General features: G+C 44.9%; 1 long non-coding RNA gene across 1 annotated transcript; it reads left to right on the top strand.

Annotated features, from left to right (window-relative positions):
* The first annotated feature begins 11,073 nt into the window (after positions 1 to 11,073).
* Positions 11,074 to 15,492, top strand: LOC139320815 (uncharacterized). Its single transcript, XR_011600737.1, has 3 exons — positions 11,074 to 11,292; positions 12,315 to 12,381; positions 15,408 to 15,492. It is a non-coding gene; the product is annotated as an uncharacterized lncRNA (long non-coding RNA).
* The last annotated feature ends 3,668 nt before the right edge of the window (positions 15,493 to 19,160 follow it).

Raw genomic sequence — 19,160 nt, 5'->3', positions numbered from 1 at the left:
GGCGGCAGGGCTGAAAGTTAAACGAGAAAAATGCCTTTTGGGGGTGGAGCAAGTAGACTTTCTGGGGTTTACGGTTGACGCCAATGGTATCCACCCGGCACCGGAGAAGGTACGGGCAATCTGCGACGCACCTGCCCCCACGAGTAAGGCAGAATTGCAAGCATTCCTCGGCCTTTTAAACTTTTATCATGCTTTTCTACCTCACAAGGCGGTGGTCGCGGAACCCCTTCATAGACTCCTGGACAAACAGGCTAAGTGGACTTGGGGCCCGCGGCAGAAAGCAGCATCCGGGCGGCCAAGAACTTATTGATTTCTAACAACGTGTTGGCCCATTTTGACGAGTCGCTCCCGGTGGTTTTAGCGTGTGATGCATCCCCTTATGGGGTAGGGGCCGTTTTGGGCCATGTGTTGCCGAATGGGAAGGAGGTTCTGGTAGCGTATTTTTCACAGACCCTCTCGGCAGCTGAACGGAACTATGCCCAAATAGATAAGGAGGGCCTAGCGATAGTAAAGGGGGTAAAAAAGTTCCATTATTTCCTTTACGGCAGGCCCTTCACCATCTTAACAGATCATAAGCCGTTGTTGGGACTTTTCGCACCCGACCGCCAGACGCCACAGGTACTCTCACCCCGGGTTCTTAGGTGGTCCATATTTTTGGGCTGCCTGATACGCTTGTGTCAGACAACGGTACAGCTTTCACGTTAAGGGAGTTCTTAGAGTTTACTCGGAAGTACGGTATCCGACACATACGGTCGGCACCGTTCCATCCTGCCACGAATGGTCAGGTCGAACGTATGGTGCGTACGGCCAAGGAGGGGCTCAGGCGATTGGGGGAGAGGGATTTACAACATCGTTTAGCCCAATTTCTAATCGCACAGCATACCACCCCCTGTGCAGCGACGGGTTATAGTCCTGCCGAGCTGCTTATGGGGCGAAGGCTCACCACCTTATTAGATAGGCTCCATTCCGATAGGGCACCCATTCTAAGGCCCAATACGGAGAATAGGGGAGCACCCAGGGGGTTCTTCCCCGGGGACCCAGTATATATTCGAACTATGGAATTGGCCCGGTTTGGTTGCCTGGCTATGTGGTACGGGTCAAGAGGCCCACCTCATATGAGGTTTCCACAGAGCGGGGGGCCATCTGGGGACGTCATATCGATCAATTGAGGCGGAGGGTAATCCCTCCAGAGGAGGAGACGGAAGTGTTGGAGCATCCACACCTCCCAGAGCCACAGCAGGAACTTGCCCTACCCAGCCCTGTAGGGCTGGAGCAAGAACCGGCAAGGTTGGAGATCCCCGCTAATTTGGAGGCCAGTCGATCTCAGCCGGAGATGGGGCCGGTGGATGTGATCGTGGAACCCCTAGTGGCTAAAACTCCAACTATTACTGGGGAAGGGGCCACCTCCCCAGAAAAGATCTTGCCACGCAGGTCGTGCCGAGAACGGCGGTTGCCCACATACCTTAAAGACTATGTCTGCGGGGCAATTCGCACTTAGAGGGGAGGAGTGTTGTGTCTTGGGATCGGCTTGCCTGGCTTCCGGGCTGCAATAGCCCCGCCCTGTGGTTACTTGTTCTACCGACAGCTGGCCGGGGCTTTAGGCCCAATCAGCTTTGCTGGTCAATTACTCCACCCAGTGGCCAGCCTGTAGCAGCAGCCTTAACAGTATATATTCTTGGTCTGTTTCTGGTTAAGTAAGCTTGTTCTAGCCTTTTACTACTTGCTTTTACCATGTAATAAAGAGATGCTGAAGTCACTCGGAGTTGCTTGGCTCATTGGAACCCACTACATTTCAGTGTTGTACCTTATGATTCTTGACGAATGTATCTTTTCTTTATGTATACCGAGAGCATATGCACCAAGACAAATTCCTTGTGTGTCCAATCACACTTGGCCAATAAAAAAAATCTGTTCTATTCCTATTCTATTCTATTCTATTCTCAAGGAGTCTTTGGGAGGACTTGAGTGAGAGCAGTACAAATTGGAGGGGGGAGGGGGAACTGATGTTTCAGGGAGGGTATTTTGGCAGTTTTACAACAGTTTTTGTAGCCTGTTTGAATCAGAAGTATATGCATTGATTACAAAGAATGAAATATAAAAGAATATGATGAAATGGACTAAGGACATTGGACACAATACAGATAATGCTTGAGTTATAATACAGGTAGTCCTCAATTTACCACAATTGAGCTCATAATTTCTGTTGTTAAGTGAGACATTTGTTAAGTGAAGTCTGCCCCCTCTCATGACCTTTCTTGCCCCAGTTGTTAAGTGAACCACTGCAGTTGTTAAGTTAGCAACACGGTTGTTAAGTGACTTCCCCATTGTGAGATATAAGACCCAAATATTTTAATCCTCACAATTCATAAACAAGTCTGGTTCACAAAATCAAAGGTTTATTGGAGATAAAATGAAGAAAAATAAAAAGCAGTTGCAAGTGCAGCCTCTTAGACCCTTCCCAAATGGATTGAATTCAAAGAGCGCAGGAAGCAGTTTTCAAGCTACACATTTTATATTCCTACACAATGCACGCCATGCCTAAGAAGCCCTCCCAACTCCCCTTTATTCTCCTAAATCCTTCTCCAAGTTGTTTTACACTTTAAAGGGTCATCTTGACATTTCCTGCCTAACAACAACTATCTTATCATGTTTACTTTTAATGTTCACCTTGAGCGGATGTTCCTTTCTTACTGATAGTGGTCTTGTCCAAGGCATAGGTTCCTGTCTCCAAGGGAGCTTTTAGCAAGTCATAACACATTGTCTCTACTGATTACAATTGGTGGTCACTTTGCAACAATAAGAACATCATAGCTTTTTAATACATTTATAAAAGAGTAACTTATTATTCATTTCCTTCACCATTGACTTTGCTTGTCAGGAGGTCGCAAAAGGTGATTCCAGGGCACGGCAACTGTCATAAATATGAGTCAGTGGCCAAGCAGATGAATTTTGATCATGCGTCTATGGGGATGTTACAATGATTATGGTCCTGTCACTTTCTTCAGTGCCATTGTAACTTCGAACTATCATTAAACAAACTTGTAAGTCGACTATCTCTAGCAATAGCACTTAGACTTATATACTGCTTCACAGTGCTTTACAGTCCTCTGTAAGCGGTTTACAGAGTCAGCATATTGTCCCCCAACAATCTGAGTCTTAATTTTACCGACCTTGGAAGGATGGAAGGCTGAGTCAACCTTGAGCCTGGTGAGATTCAAATTCCTCAATAAAAGACCAGAATTTCCATTGCTAATCAATGTGGCCATAAAGCATGCCATCATTTGACTACATTGCTTAGCGATGGCAATCCCAGCATTACTGTTAGCCCTAAACATCTGCAAGATCTGCTAGTCTAGTGTGCCTCCCAAATAGAATCCAAACTGGAAAGGTAGATTAATAGCTGTTTATATATAAACGAAGAGAGGCACCTCATAGATAAAAAGTGAGGAGCCCCTTAGAACGGTAGGGAATCATTTTATATACAGTTCAAACACATTGGGTTTGGAGTGAATTCCTTCATTGGTTAGCATCATTTGATTCATGTATGATCTTGCATGCATGCTCAGTAACTTTATATGTACCACATTACATTTCATAGCATTCCATCATAGTATGGTCTTGTTAATGCTCATCCTCATTCATAAGGTGTAGTTTTTACATTATAGTGAAGCATAACGGGTTTGCAAGTTTCTAGAGTTCAAATCTTTGTACAGTCCTTGTCTTTAGCAGGTTTGAACCGGTTCTTAATCAGATTTTCACATTCTTCATGGAAAATTTGCTTTGTTACTTCTAAGAACTGAAAACTTTCATCAAAGACACTCCTAGTTACTGAAAACGTTAAGCTCCCCCCTCATGCTCCCATCAGTACCTGTTGCCAGTTTTAACTGAATTCCATTGGTTGTTCAATGAATACCCACTCTGATCCAAGAGAAATGCATTTATTAAAAGGGAGGGATAAGTCTTTATGTAGGGTATAGAACAGAGGTGGGTTTCAGCAGGTTCTGACCAGTTCTGGAGAACCGGTAGCAGAAATTTTGAATAGTTCGAAGAACCAGTAGTAAAAATTCCGACTGGCCCCAACCCCATCTATTCTCTGCCTCCCGAGTCCCAGCTGATCGGTAGGAAATGGAGATTTTGCAGTAACCTTCCCCTGGAGTGGGGTGGGAATGGAGATTTTACAATATCCTTCCCCTGCCATGCCTACCAAGCCACGCTCACCAAGCCATAACACGCCCACCAAGCCACACCCACAGAACCGGTAGTTTTTTACCGGTAGTAAAAAAATTTGAAACCCACCACTGGTATAGAAAGAAACAATATATACTTTTGGTACATGTGAGGCATCAGAAAACAACAAATCAAACCATAATAGATATTGATTGGACATGAGGAAAGACAGATACCCTTAAAAGGTGTTGCAGCTTCTCCTTTTCCCTCTCGGCTTATTTAATGCTTGCAGCACTCAAATATTCCAGAATAAAACCCGACTGTTTAGTTTCTACATATGCTAGTTTTTGCACAACAAAGTAAATGGTTTTGGCTAAAAGAAAAACATGGTTTCCTGAACTTCAAAAGGAGGCATGGGTGCTATGCTAAAATGCTAATATCTTTATTAAACAGCAAATAATACGACCGCATTGCATAGTGACAGTAAACCTGGTTCCAATTGCTGTTGTAATTTGTGGACTACCTGTTAAAAGCTTAGCACAAGAGGTCCATCTTGGCTGATTTTTAAAATGTCCTGGGGGGGCGGCACATGAATTTCCCAAAATGTGGGGCTGCCAGCTGGGCTGTTTCCCCTTGACTTCTATCAGCTACAGCAGAGTTCACCCAACTCGGGTGGCCCGGAGCAGGGGAAGGGGGGAAAGGGGGGATTATTTTGTGTGAGGGGCAAGCACATGCATGCGTGCACATGAGTGCCCATGACATTTACGACATGAGCATGAGTGGATGAGAACGCCTGCAATGACGCAAGTGAAGCCGTGTGCGCAAGTGATGCAGAGGTGCACGTACTGGCTGGCCCCTCACGCAGCCCAGTGGCGATTGGCCTGTGGCCCGGTAGTACAGGTTGGGGACCTCTGGGCTACAGGGAGGAGTGGGGGGACGTTTAATGATCCTCATAAGAAGTTCTTCCTGGACAAGCACATTCGGCTTTTGCAGGCGAGGCTGTATTTGTTGTATGGATGTGATATGCATTAGCTTTCTTTTAGATAATTGTTTCTCAATCATGGTCACTTTAAGATGAGTGGACTTTAACTCCCAGAATTCCCCAGCCAGCCTGGCTGGGGAATTCTGGGAATTGAAGTCCATCCATCTCAGAGTGGCCAAGTTTGAGAAACACTGTTTTAGAGTGTTCTTAATCTTTTCTGTCTAGTTTTCATGTTAATGCTGGATGGATCTAATCCAATAACTCACAGGAGACAATGGAATCTCTTCATCAATTCTTTATTCTAGGCCTGGAGTCCTCCTAGGCCCAATTCAGGGTAAAGGTCACTGACCTCTGTCTTGTCTTTACAGGCACACATCTGGAACTGCTGGATGCCCACGTGTAGGACCCTTTTATGAAGTGTCATCTGTACGCTGACGATACTCAGCTGTACATCTCCACCCGAGACCACCCCAACGATGCCCTTGATGTGATGTCCCGCTGCCTGGAGGCCGTGCGGGCCTGGATGGGGAGGAACAGGCTCAAACTCAACCCCTCCAAGACCGAGTGGCTGTGGCTTCTGGCGCCCCGATATAGTCAGCAGGTGCCATCACTGACTATTGGGGGTGAATCTTTGCCCCCCACAGAGAGGGCTCGCAATCTGGGTGTCCTCCTGGACGCACGGCTGTCTTTAGAAGAGCACATCACGGCCGTGGCCAGGGGGGCCTTTTATCAGGTTCGCCTGATTCGCCAGTTGCAGCCCTTTCTGGATCGGGACGCCTTGCGCACGGTCACTCACGCCCTTGTTACCTCCCGGTTGGACTATTGTAATGCTCTCTACATGGGGCTCCCCTTGAAGAGCACTCGGACGCTCCAACTGGTCCAGAATGCGGCCACGCGGGTGGTTATGGGTGCAACTCGTTGCGCCCACGTGACACCCCTCCTGCGCGAGCTGCACTGGCTCCCAGTGGTCTTCCGGGTGCGATTCAAGGTGTTGGTTACCACCTTTAAAGCGCTCCATGGCATAGGACCCGGGTACCTTTGAGACCGACTTCTGCCACCAATGGCCTCCCACCGACCAGTCCGCTCCCACAGAGAGGGTCTCCTCAGGGTGCCATCGGCCAAGTTATGTCGGCTGGCGACACCCAGGGGGAGGGCCTTCTCTGTAGGAGCCCCAGCCCTGTGGAATGAACTGCCCCCGGAAATACGTAAGATCTCCGACCTCCGGGTATTTCGCTGCGCTCTGAAGACCCTGTTGTTCCGCCAGGCCGGGCTATTAACATAACGTTTTAAATTGGGGTATTTTAAATTTCTGGGATTTTTAATTGGAGCCTAACTATTTAATGATTTTAAATTTTAATTATTGTTTTGTTTCTGTGTTTTTAAATAGGCTGTACACCGCCCTGAGTCCTTCGGGAGAAGGGCGGTATAGAAATAAAATTATTTATTTATTTATTTATTTATACATCAGGGGTGGAGTCTGAGGTAAGGGGGTATGATTGGATATGGGGAGGTGCCAGCCCCTGCCTGGGAGAATTAGACATTTACCCTGACAAATCCCCCTCTAAATGTCTAATTAACGGCGGACATATGATATCTGTAAACATACATGTTAGATACATAAAACACATGATCTACATATATACACATATTTTTGATGTGAGATATGCGTGTTGTTTTTGAGGTAGTGGCTTTGTGAGTATGTCTGCTGTTTGTTGTTCAGTGTCACGGTATATGGCTTTAATGAACCCCATTTCTGAGAATTGCCTAACGTGTTTATATTTTGTCTATGTGCCTTGATCTCTGTCCCACGGCATCTGCTTTTGATATTTCTATAGCTGCCTTGTTGTCTTCATGTATGGCTATGGGGTATGTTGGTTCGGCCCAGATATCAGTAAGTAAATCATCAAACCACACTAGGTTATTTGTGGCTTTTGATAAGCAGATGAATTCGGCTTTGGTGGTAGAAGTGGCCACCAGCTTCTGTTTTCCCGTATACCAATGTATAGGGCAATTGTTTAAGAAGACTACGTACCTGGAAGTGCTTTTTCTGCTTTTGGCATCCCCGGCCCAGTCAGCGTCTGCATAGCAGGTTAACTTGGGTTTCTCAGACAGGTCTGGTTCGAGGCACAGCTGGGTGTTGGCACTGTGTTTCAGGTACCTGAGCAGTCTTTTTATGGCATCCCAGTGCAGGACAGTGGGCTTGCTCACATGTCTGGATAGTAGATTGACGGCCAGAGCGATGTCAGGCCTCGTCCAGTTGGCAATGTAGAGTAGCGAGCCTATTGTTGACCTGTACAGCTTGTTGTCAACGAAGGGTTCAGCTTCATTGTACATGCTCCTTATGAAGTCCGGTTGCATGGGTGTCTCGCAGGGTTTTGCTCCTGACATGTTGCATTTGGATAACAGTTCCATGATTTTCTCTCTTTGTGAGATCCGGAAGCCCTTGTCAGTTTTAATTACTTGCACCCCTAGGTACTTGTCTATCTTCCCTAGTGACTTCAGAGAGAAATAATTTCCTAACTCGGTGGCAAATTTATCGCATTTGGTCCTTTGCTTCCCTATGTACAATATATCATCCACATACACAAGAACACCTTCGAATGCTCCTCCCTCTCTCTTTGTGAAAAAACATTTGTCTGCAGAGGTAGCTTTGAAGCCCATGGTGTTGAGAGGTTTGGCTAGACAGTCGTACCACCTCTTGCCAGACTGTTTGAGTCCATATAAACTTTTGTTCAGGAGCCATGTGTTGTCCTTTCCATCATTGTATCCTGGTGGGGCCTTAACATAGATTTCCTTATCCAATTCTGTGTGTAGATATGCGGTTTGCACGTTGAATTGGAATACTTCCAGCCCTAGGATGGTGGCAATTACTAGGGTGCTCTTGACACTCTTGGCCCTTATTGTGGGGGAGTAGGTGTCCGTGTAGTCTTCCGGGTACCTTTGGGCGAAGCCTTGTGCGACCAGCCTCGCTTTGTAGAGTGTTTTGTTGTCTTTGAGTGTTTTGACTTTGAACACCCACTTGGTCCCAATTGGCTTTTTGTTCTCAGGTATTTGAACTGGCGAGTATACCTGTAGGTCTCGGAGGCTCTCCATCTCCTTTTCCATGGCTTGTTTCCATCTTTCCCTCTCTTCCTGGGGGAGGCCGAGTATCTCTTCGTAGGAACTGGGTGTGAAATGCTCTGTGTGTATGGACATGACGTAGTCCTCTAGTCTCTTTGGTAACTTGTTCCTACTGGATCTAGTTGGTCTGTCTGGAGGCGTATCTGCTTCATGCAGGCATTCGGCTTCTTTTTCGGTGAGGCTATCTAGGTTCAGTGTGGGGTGTCCTTCTTTCCATTCCTCGGCTTTCAGTTCTTGGTGTTTGGGTCTGTCTGTTTCAGTTTCCTCTGGCCCCCTGGTGGTCAGTTCTTTGTCACTTTGGTTATGTGGTTGCATGTCTCTGCCAAGGAAAATGTCATTGCAGTGGAGCTTTGACCAATTCGAGTGCTCATGGAATTCCGCAGACCTGGATACAATGAATTTGTTATTGCAGTCCACAAATCTGAATCCCTTTGTCCCAGGCTCATAGCCCACGAACCTTAGTCTTTTTGACACCTTTTCTCCCTTCTTCCTTAGCTGTCGGGGAATGTGGACGTCAGCTGGGGCACCAAATACGTGTAGGTGGGCTAGGTTGGGTTTTCTATTGTACATTAGTTCGTATGGGGTTTTATTGATTGAGCTTGACCACAACCTGTTTAGTGTGTAATTTGAATAGTGTAATGCCTCTGACCAGAATGATTGGTTCATTCCAGCATCCTCCAAAACACACCTCATCATTGTTTGGAGTAGGCTGTTTTTCCATTCTGAGACCCCATTCTGGAATGGGGAAAAGGGGGTGGAGCTAAAATGCAATATGCCCCTCTCCCTTAACCATTTTGCAAAGTCCTTGGCCATGAATTCTGTGCCCTGGTCAGTCATTATCTGTTTGATTTTCACCCCATGTTGTAGTTCTACCCTTTTATAAAAGTCTTTGAACCTTTGGAATGTCTCATTTTTATGCTTGAGAGAGTACACATAGCCATACCTGCTGTAGTCGTCTACTATGGTTAAGAAAAACCTTTTCCTGTGTCCAATGGAAGGTCTCAGTGGTCCCACTAAATCCATGTGTACTAGCTGAAATGGGTGGTCAGTTGTGCGCTCTGACCTTTTGGGCCTCGCTTTGACCTTAATTTTTGAAGATTTACACACTGAACACTCCAAATAATTTTTGCAGTCCTTTTCAAACCCTCTGTACATCCTAGCATTTTTTCTACAACCGGGAAACTGATATGTCCTAGCCTTCTGTGAAGGAGGTGGGCACAATTGTCATGGATGGGTTTTCCCACGGATACCTTGTTTTTGCCTGGTGACACAGTGTTTGTTTCCTCCTGGGGTCCCCCTCTAGTTTCAGTGTCCCCCCCCTGCTCATGGGTGATGCTTGTGTTTATACTTCCCTCACTGTTCTCACTGGGTGTAAAGTACAGTAATCCATCATGTGTGGTTACCTTGTCAACCCTTTTTCCTTGGTTGAGTATCTCTACCCTGCCTTCCTTGAATGTTACCTCTGTGTCTGTGTCTGTTGTGAGCTTTGCGATGGCTAAGACATTGTGGGGTATTTCCGGTACGTACAGTACCCCCTCTATTTTCCCAACCCCTGGTATATGTACATTCCCTCTCCCTATGACGTTGGCTGTGCTCTGGTTAGCCATTCTGATCTTGAAGTCTGTCTCTACGAGGGAGGTGAATAGATTGGGGTTGTGTGTTGTATGATTAGTGGCTCCTGAATCCAGAAGCCACATGTTCTCATCTGTCCCCTGCTTGGGGTCTGCTTTACCACGCCTGAAGCCGTACATGGTCCCTGGGTTGCTATCTCTGGAAGCATCCCTGCGTTCACTGCTTTTTCTAGGGTTGGGCGACCACCCATGTCCCCGTTTCCTGAAATGTCTGCGGTCTGGTGACCGTCTCTCTCTATATCCCCTGTCCCTATCACCTCTGGGGCAATCCCTCCTTAAATGATTCCTGGACCCACAGGAAAAACACTCTGGGGCAACCTTTCCCCTGTCCTGGAACTCAACCCTTTTGGTGGGTCTGGGGTCCCTTCTTGACATGTGGCGGTCCCTCCTTAAATTATCCTCTGCAATAAGGCGGTTAGTGAGTGTGTCTAATGTTAAGTGTTCTAGACTGAGACTGTCCAATTGCATCACAAAGTTGTCCCAGCTACTGTCTAAAGAGTTTATGACTATACTCATCATACTCTCCTCAGTGATTGCTTTACCCCTATGCATTAATTCAGTCCTGGTTGCGTTAAGTTTTAACAGGTGTTCACTCATGGGGACCCCTGGTCTAAGTCTGGCAGAATGGAATTCTCTGGAAATCCTAGTTGTGGTTGCTCTACTTCTGCTGTAAAAAAGGTTATAAAGTTTTTGTATCACTTCATGCACTGTCATGTGATTCCCTATGCTTGGGTACAAAGTTGGAGAAATACTGGTTAACAAAATACAAAAAGCCCTGTGGTGGTTACAGTCAATTTCAAAAGTCCAGGGTTTCTGGGGTGGATCTGATATTAGGAAAAGTAAGTTTTCTTTCATAAAAACTATCTGCAGCTGTTGACTCCACTCTAGAAGATTTTTTCCATCTATTTGCAGTTTGGGAAAGTTGACAGGTAAAGCCCCAGAGTTGTTAGAATGGTTACTTACAGAGGGTAGCTGTCCATGGTTTTGTGAGTGAGGGAACTCACAATATGGCATGGGAATGGCTATTCTGTACTGACTTGTCTCTATGTTCTGACTTATCTCTATGTTCCTCCCTTCTCTTCCTGCAGGTGGTGTCTGAGCATGTGCGAGGCCCATTTCACGCTGGAGGCCGTCCGGAGAAGAGCTCATGGCTTAGGCCTGCTGGTGGAGTGCTTGACTCACCCCTGGTGGGTCTGGATGCGTCGTGGGACCCTGGAAGTCGCTGCTGGGCTGTGTAGTCCCCGGCGAAGAATGGCTGGAGGCTCGGGATCAAAGCGGTCATAAATCGAGGACTTTCGAGGATTGGTGGCGCGGCGGCGGCGATGGCTGGTCCTGATCCGGATGTGCTGGCCCCTGGTCGGTTGGAGAAGCCTGGCGGAGGTCGCGGAGCAGGTAAGTAGCTGGCGCGTCTCTCTTCTCTTGGATCCCTCGTAGTTAGTGAGGCGGGTGGTGAGTTTGAGTCCTGCCTTTGTTCTGCTCCATAGGCGGTTGGGGTTTCTTGTTCGTCGTGGAAGCACGTTGCCCCCTTTTGTAGTGATAGGGTTGGTGTCTCGTAGCCGGTGGTCACTCTGGTGCCTTCTTGGCCCTCGAGGTTTTCCTTGCAGCATGTGGTTGGTGCAGGAGGCTTGAATGCGGAGCCAAAGGCTGCTGCTAGAGTCTCCATTGCTTTTTCTATCTCGAGCATGCTAGGCAAGTTCTGATTTACTTGGATTTGTCTATTGCAGTTATTTTTTGGGGTGCCCCTCGTTCATTTCAGGGCCTTGGCTGGTTCCCGCCATTGGATTCAAATCCCGGCCTCCCATTGGTTGCTGGCCATTCCAAGATGGCTGCCGGGAAATTGGCGCGAAACTGAGCCCTCTATGTCCGGGGCTTCTGAGAGGGAATCCCTTCCCCTTACCGGGTTGGCGTCTTCTTGGGTGCTCATCGCTGCTCCATGGGTTTCTAAGAGGCCTTGGAGTTTCATGATGAGCTCTCCATTGCTGATGGGCGCTTCCATCATTTTCAGCAGGGCCATTCTCAGTTCGTCTTCCTCTCGTGGCCCTTCTCTTTCGTGATCATCTGCTTCCTCCCGTGGTCTCTCTTTGCAGAGGAGTGGGCCCGGCTAGATGTCCTGTCCACTTTCAGCTGGGGTGGCTCTTGGCATGGCACCTTTGGGTGTCAGTTGAGCAGCCATCCTCTTGGTGAATGCCCTGGTGTTTACTCTGCTCTTCTTATCAGAGTGAACGGCTGGTTCAGTCATTCTTTAGAGTTATGGGCAACTATCCTCTGCTGCCATTTTGTTAATGCTGGATGGATCTAACCCAATAACTCACAGGAGACAATGGTATCTCTTCATTGATTCTTTATTCTAGGCCTGGAGTCCTCCTAGGCCCAATTCAGGGTAAAGGTCATTGACCTCTGTCTTGTCTTTGCAGGCACACATCTGGAACTGCTGGATGCCCACGTGTAAGACCCTTTAATACATCAGGGGACGAGTCTGAGGTAAGGGGGTATGATGGGATATGAGGAGGTGCCAGCCCCTGCCTAGGAGAATTAGACATTTACCCTGACATTTCAGCTGGGGATTTCCTTGAGGTTTTCTCATCCAATCTGATAAGAGTCTATTTTTCCCTAACACCCTCCTTCTAGATCAGGGCAGAGGTGGGTTTCAGCAGGTTCTGACCAGTTCTGGAAAACCAGTAGTGGAAATTTTGAATAGTTCGGAGAACCGATAGTAAAAATTCTGTCTGGCCCTGCCCCCATCTCTTCTCTGCCTCCCAAGTTCAAGCTGATCAGGAGGAAATGGGGATTTTGCAGTAACATTCCCCTGCCACATCCACTATGCCATGCCCACCAAGCCATGCCACGCCCACCAAGCCACACCCACAGAACTGGTAGTAAAAAAATTTGAAACCGACCACTGGATCAGGGGTGTCAAACTGAATTTCTTCAAGGGCTGGATTAGCGTTGTAGTTCTTTGCAGGCCAGCGGGGGATGGGGGGGAGATGGGACGGACGCTTCCTGCAGCACCCTGCCATTTTTGGCAGGCAGAGTTATGCTGGAAGCCATGAAGGCTGAAAACGGGCCTTGTGGGGGGCTTTGTGAGGCCTCTGCGTGGCCCGTTTATGGCCGGTAGAATGCTACAGGAGGCCATGGAGCCGAAAATGGGCCGCAGGGGGGCTGCATGCACACCTCCACGGCTTGTTTTGGCCAGCAGAGGCACAGCGGGCTGGTCTTTTGATATTTCCAGGCCGACACCATGGACCAGATTTAGGCAACCCTATTCTAGATGCACTGCAGATAGAATGACTTGATGCACACACCCAGTTCAAGGATCCTTGCAATAAATGGATATACATGTAGTGCTTGACTTAAAACCATTTGTTTAGCAATCATTCAAATTACAATGGCATTGAAAAAGTGACTTACAAGCGGTCCGTGCACTTACCACCATTGCATTATCAAACTTTATCAAACTTCAGATGCTTGGAAACTGGCTTGTATTTACGATGGTTGCAGTGTCCTGGGGTCATGTGATCACCATGTGCAAGCCTCCCAGCTGGCTTCTGACAAGGAAAGAGAGAAGCCGGAATCAATTAATGACCACGTAATTCACTTAACAACAGCCTTGGTTAGCAACAGAAATGTTACTTTCAATCAGTTGTAAGTTGAGAACCACCTCTAAAATGGTAACAGAAAAGAGAAAACATACGAGAGGCATGGTTTTGTACAGTTTTAAATAATTCTGTTTATTTTGTTTATTTACACTTTAATTTTATGGATGCTGTTTGGAAATTAGCAACATGTCAATAATTTAAACAAATACCTCAATGAGTCTCGAACCTCTATTATTTATTCATTTATTTATTTATTGAATTTGTATACCGCCCTACTCCCGAAGGACTCAGGGCGGTGAACAGCCAAAAGATAAAATACATATAATACAAATGTTAAAAAACCATTAAAATACAATTAAATAATTTGGCCCAGAAAACAAAATTTAAAACACCCCAAATTTATAAGACAAATATAAAATTTAAAAAATTTAAAACAGTTTAAAAGAGAGGTTAGGCCAGGCCGGCCTGCTGGAATAGGAATGTTTTGAGGGCACGGCGGAAAGCACGCAGATCCGGGATCCTCCATATCTCTGGGGGGAGCTCGTTCCAGATGGCGGGTGCCCCCACAGAGAAGGCTCTCTCCCTGGGGGCCGCCAGTCGACACTGTTTGACCGACAGCACCCTAGGAAGCCCCTCTCTATGGGAACATACTGGTCGGTGAGAGGCTATTGGTGGCAGAAGGCGGTCTCGTAGATACCCCGGTCCTAAGCCATGGAGCGCTGTAAAGGTGGTAACCAAAACCTTGAAGTGCACCCGGAAGACCACCGGGAGCCAGTGCAGCTCACGCAGGAGGGGGGGTCCCATGGGAGCACCACATCACTCCATAACCACCCGCGCGGCCGCATATTAGGGGATAGTATCATCCCTGCTGCATTCAAAGGTTGTCTTCCCACACTGGGATGGGCTGACTGCTGTCACAGATGAAGAACAGGATAGCAGTTCCATATTAGGGTCACCCTCAGTGGACAAATTCTTCAGTATTGCTGACGTGCAGGTATCAAAAGGGGCAGATCTTGCATCGCTGTATCTGCCATTTTGCCTTTTTTGACCCTCCCTCCCCAACACCAGCAAGCTGTGTAATGCAACAGTTCTCTCTTCCAATATCTTCGGATCAATCCCATCCCCCTAATGTCTAAGTCAGGGGTCTCCAAACTTGGCAACTTTAAGACTTGCAGACTTCAGTAGCCAGCATGGGGAAGTTGAAGTCCACAAGTCTTAAAGTTGCCAAGTTTGGAGACCCCTGCCTTAAGCCATAGTCCCACCTGCCCTACCATTGCAACCTTCAGTATTCTTGATGGGTCTGGAAGAAATGTGGAAGCCTGATGTTTAGTTGCCCAATAGTCTGTATCGTTTGGTTGCAGCAGGAATGCAGTTTTCTACTGCTCTCTGCTGGCAGAAACTGAAATGATGTTGAACAGAGACACACCTTCTATCACACTAATGATGGCATTCACCTGGCTCATCAGTTCACTGCTTACACACCATTATCCAATTTCTCCCACCATTCCTAAATTGGATCCCTCTTTTGGCTCAATTGCAGCCAAGCCATGATTAAAGTGGTATCAAATAATTATCTTTCCAAGTACAATTAGTTCTTGACTTATGACCACAATTGGGACCAGAATTTCTTTGCTAATCAAAGTGGTTGTTAAGTGAGTCATGCCTAATTTTGCTAAAAAAAAATTACAATGCTTGTTAGGTGAATCATAGTTAAGCAAATCTGTCTTCCCTCTTTGACTTTGCTTGTTGGATTGGGAATTCTGAGAGGTGAAGTTCATTCCAAGTTGGCAAGTTTGAAAAATATTGTGTAGGTAGGTAGGTGGGGTGGGGGGGAGAGAGAAAGAGAGTGCTCACAGATAGATGTGGATTGCTATGGTAAGAACCTGAATACTAATTATAATTATTTTCCAGATTGATACGGGAATCGGAGTTTGGCCAGGCCTCCTCCTTTTTGAAGCTTGATATATTGGAAGAGCACATGCACACAAAAGAAAAGATTTGCTGCCAAAGTAGGAAGAAGCTTCATTTGAAAATAAATCAGTCTCTGGGTATTCTTGAGCTATAGCTTAATTCATTCTTTCTAATAAGCCTCATTAATCAGAACCTTTAGGCTGATTTTGGAGATTAATGACTTCTGGCCAGACTTTGTAAGAGGAAAATTTGACAAACCCCTACTGGCAGGCAATCACACTACTATATTTATTTATCTATTTATTGATTTCATGTACATAACTTCAAACCCATAACCTCGTTGGCCATTTTTAGCAATAAAAGACTTTGAAACAGAAGCTATTAAAAATGCCAGCAAATTTCAGTGTAGCAGAAGTTAAAAATGTTAGTCATAACACTCCAATCGCTCTAACAATCTAACTGGGTTAGGAGATTTTGTGAGCCCATATGGAGTAGTTGAGCTGCCTCTGATGCAAGATCTTTTATTATATAATTATCATGTTTTATTTTTATAAATCTGATTGGCTTTTTTTCATTTTTGAACTAATGGGTGCTGTAAAAATTTAATTAATAAATAAATATGGGCTGGATCCATCTGTAAGAAGATGAGGTCTTCTGAAGGACACCTGTTCACCTTGGTGCTTTGATTTTAGAAGTAACTGGCTGATGACTTTTCAAGCAGATGTTGCAGTGGACATGTGTTAAATCTCATTCAGCAGAGAGGTCTCAATATGTTTATTATTTTACTGTTTTTACCTGTGCATTTTGCATAGGATCTTAGTGAATGTTGATTGATTTAATTTGATCTTGGCACAGTCCACCTTTAAAGTGACGTATACAATGAATGGTTCATGATTCTCACCAGGGGTGGTTCTACTTACCTTTACTACCGGTTCACATCGCACCCGCTTCTGTGCATGCGTAGATCACCTATGATGACATCTGGGTCAGTGGGTGGAGTTCCCACTGGTTTTACTACCAGTTCTTGCGAACTGGTCCGAACTGGGGGCAACCCACCACTGGTTCTCACTCAAAGTTTAGCTGTATGATTCCTAAAGTTATAAATAGCTGAACATGTGTTCTGGCTCAATTTGTGGAAAACATTGTCAAATGAAACTTTCTAGCATCAAGAAGGGCTGTTTCTGCTGAAGTAGCAGCAGCAGCATAGTTTCTGCCAACAAGAAGTCAATCTCAATAACTTTCATCATTCTTTGAGTCCCATTAAACATGTGGGTGGGGGAAATTTGGTAGATTGTGCTGTGGCTGGAATTTCAGAAGGCTTCTGGAAATCCCCTACTCCAAAATTTCATCAGAATAAATTACCACAGACAGCTTTCACAACATGCAGAAAAAGGCATATTTGTGGCTTGGTGTTTTCTCCTTCTCCTCCTCTTCCCCCCACCTCCTCTTCATCTTTCTCTTCTTCCCCCCTTCCTCCTCCTCCTCCTCCTCTTCCTTTCTATACTGTTTAGTTTACAACAGAATATCAATAACAGTCTTAAAACCAGTCTCATGACTCTAGCAATGCTTGGAAACAATAAAACATCAAAATGTTAATTTATGTTGTGTGAATGGAGTTAACATGGTTACTTTACGATTCGGTGTGCCATGCAAATTGAGGCAGGTGATTTAATTCAGTCAGTAGCTGTATCGAATGGCTGTGCAAGCCAGACACTCCTATTTACTCCTGTGGCTTGGCTGCCAACCAGGATCTTGTGCCAGATGGCAGAACTCAAGATGGTCTCAAAATATATAACCTCTCAGACAGACTTTCCTCATTACTGTGCGCATTTGGACAAGAGACAATTGCCCGCTCTAGGTCGTGTACAAAAGAGAGATTGCCCAACCGCTTCCCTTTCTGCTAGAGAAAAAATGCTTTGTCAGTTTGAAACCAAGACAGACTTTGGAAGCTGAGGCTGCAAAGAAAAATGGACTCTTTCCATTTCCTCAACCGAAGCCTCAGAGATCATATGGGAAGTCCAGGAAGAATTGAGGCAAAGGGAAATCCTTTTCAGGAAAAATGACTGCCTTTGAAAGCATAAGAAGGAAAAATAAGAAGTAACCACTCCTTTAATTAGAATAATTGCACAAAGCTAGTTTTCCTTTTGTCTGTGTTAAGTCTATTGTCGTAAGTGGTCATTCTCTTGATCATTTGGTTTCTCTTCAGCTCAGTGAATTTGGTATTTTTATGCAGCTTGAAATCTCTTCAGCAAAGGGCTTCTCAGACCGGAAGTGATGTCGCGGCAAAACAAGTCTCAAGGGAAAGGAGCTCTCTGTCCCTGCACTGGCTTCTTCTTGTTTGTGGGCTCTGGAAAGAGCCTAAAACAGGAGTCAGCAACCTGCGGCTCTGGAGCCACATGTGGCTCTTTCACCCCTCTTTTGCGGCTCCCTGTCACTCAAAATATGCGTCACAACTGCCAATGTACAACACCCGCCGGTACACAATTTATCGAGCTTTACAACCTCCGGTAGGTCAACCATGGATAAATCCAAGTAAAGAAAGGTTTCAGAAGAAAACAGAAAGTAGTTTCATTCAACTACATAACTACAAAAAATAACATACAGAAATATTGAATAAGCAAAAATTGACGATTATAATTTAATATAAATATGGGTATTATCAGTACAATTATATAAGTTTGTTAAAATGTAAAAATATTATTAGTAATATCTTATTTGTAGTAAAACAAAGGATATGTAGAATTTGATTGGCATGAAAATAATGTTGGATTATTGACCAACATAATAATGGAAGAGTAAAAATGTGTTATTATTACTGGAATTGTATAATTTGTTAAACACAATTAAGATGAATATTGCTTCATTTGTAAAAATATGTTTAGAAAGGGGATATTTTCTAAATATTACAGTGGCATAATAAAAAATTAGAAAGGAGAGAAATAATGGTAACTCAATTTAAATTTGTATATTACTATTAAAACTATATAAGTTTTCTAAGTACAATAAATATGACTATTGGTATTGAATTTGCAACAAAAGGAGTGATATTAAAAATATAGAGACAGGCATAAAAAAATAATAGATTGAAATATTGATAGTTACTAAAAGGTTATGAGATTACAAATTGTATTAAATATGAAGAATATTGTATTACTTGTATTACTTGTACTAAAATGTAAGACACTCTGGTTCCAAGTTGTTCAAACAAACGATATGTTTGTAGAAAAATAAAAAATAAAAAAACTTTGCAAAAAAAAAGGAAAGGACTTCTAAAGTAGACATTATGACTCCACTCAGAAACTTGTATTGTACAGGTAGTCCTCGAACCTATGACCACGATTGAGCCCAAAATGTCTGTTGCTAAGCACGACATTCATTAAGTAAGTTTTGCCCCATTTTATGACTTTTCTTGCCATAGATGTTAAGTGAATCACTGCAGTTGTTAAGTCAGTAACAGGTGTTCAATGAATCTGGCTTCCTCATTGACTTTGCTTGCCAGAAGATTGCAAAAAGTGATCACATGACCCCAGGACACTGTAACTGTCATAAATATGAGTCAGTTGCCAAGCATCTGAATTTAATCATGTGATCATGGAGAAGTGCGAAAGTGTGAAAGTCATAATTCACTTTTTTCAGTGCCTTTGTAACAGAATGGTCACTAAATGGATTGTTGAAGTTGAAGACTATCAGTACTGTAAATTTTCTGGGGGAGGGTGCTTCAAATTATGATCTCTGTGATTTTGAACAATTCTA

This window comes from Pituophis catenifer, unplaced genomic scaffold, assembly GCF_029215685.1.
Source record: "Pituophis catenifer annectens isolate HBS135680 unplaced genomic scaffold, rPitCat1.0.hap2 SCAF_9, whole genome shotgun sequence".
Taxonomy (NCBI): domain Eukaryota; kingdom Metazoa; phylum Chordata; class Lepidosauria; order Squamata; family Colubridae; genus Pituophis; species Pituophis catenifer.
Note: the sequence above shows the minus strand (reverse complement) of the source record. Positions and strands in the feature narration are given on the sequence as shown.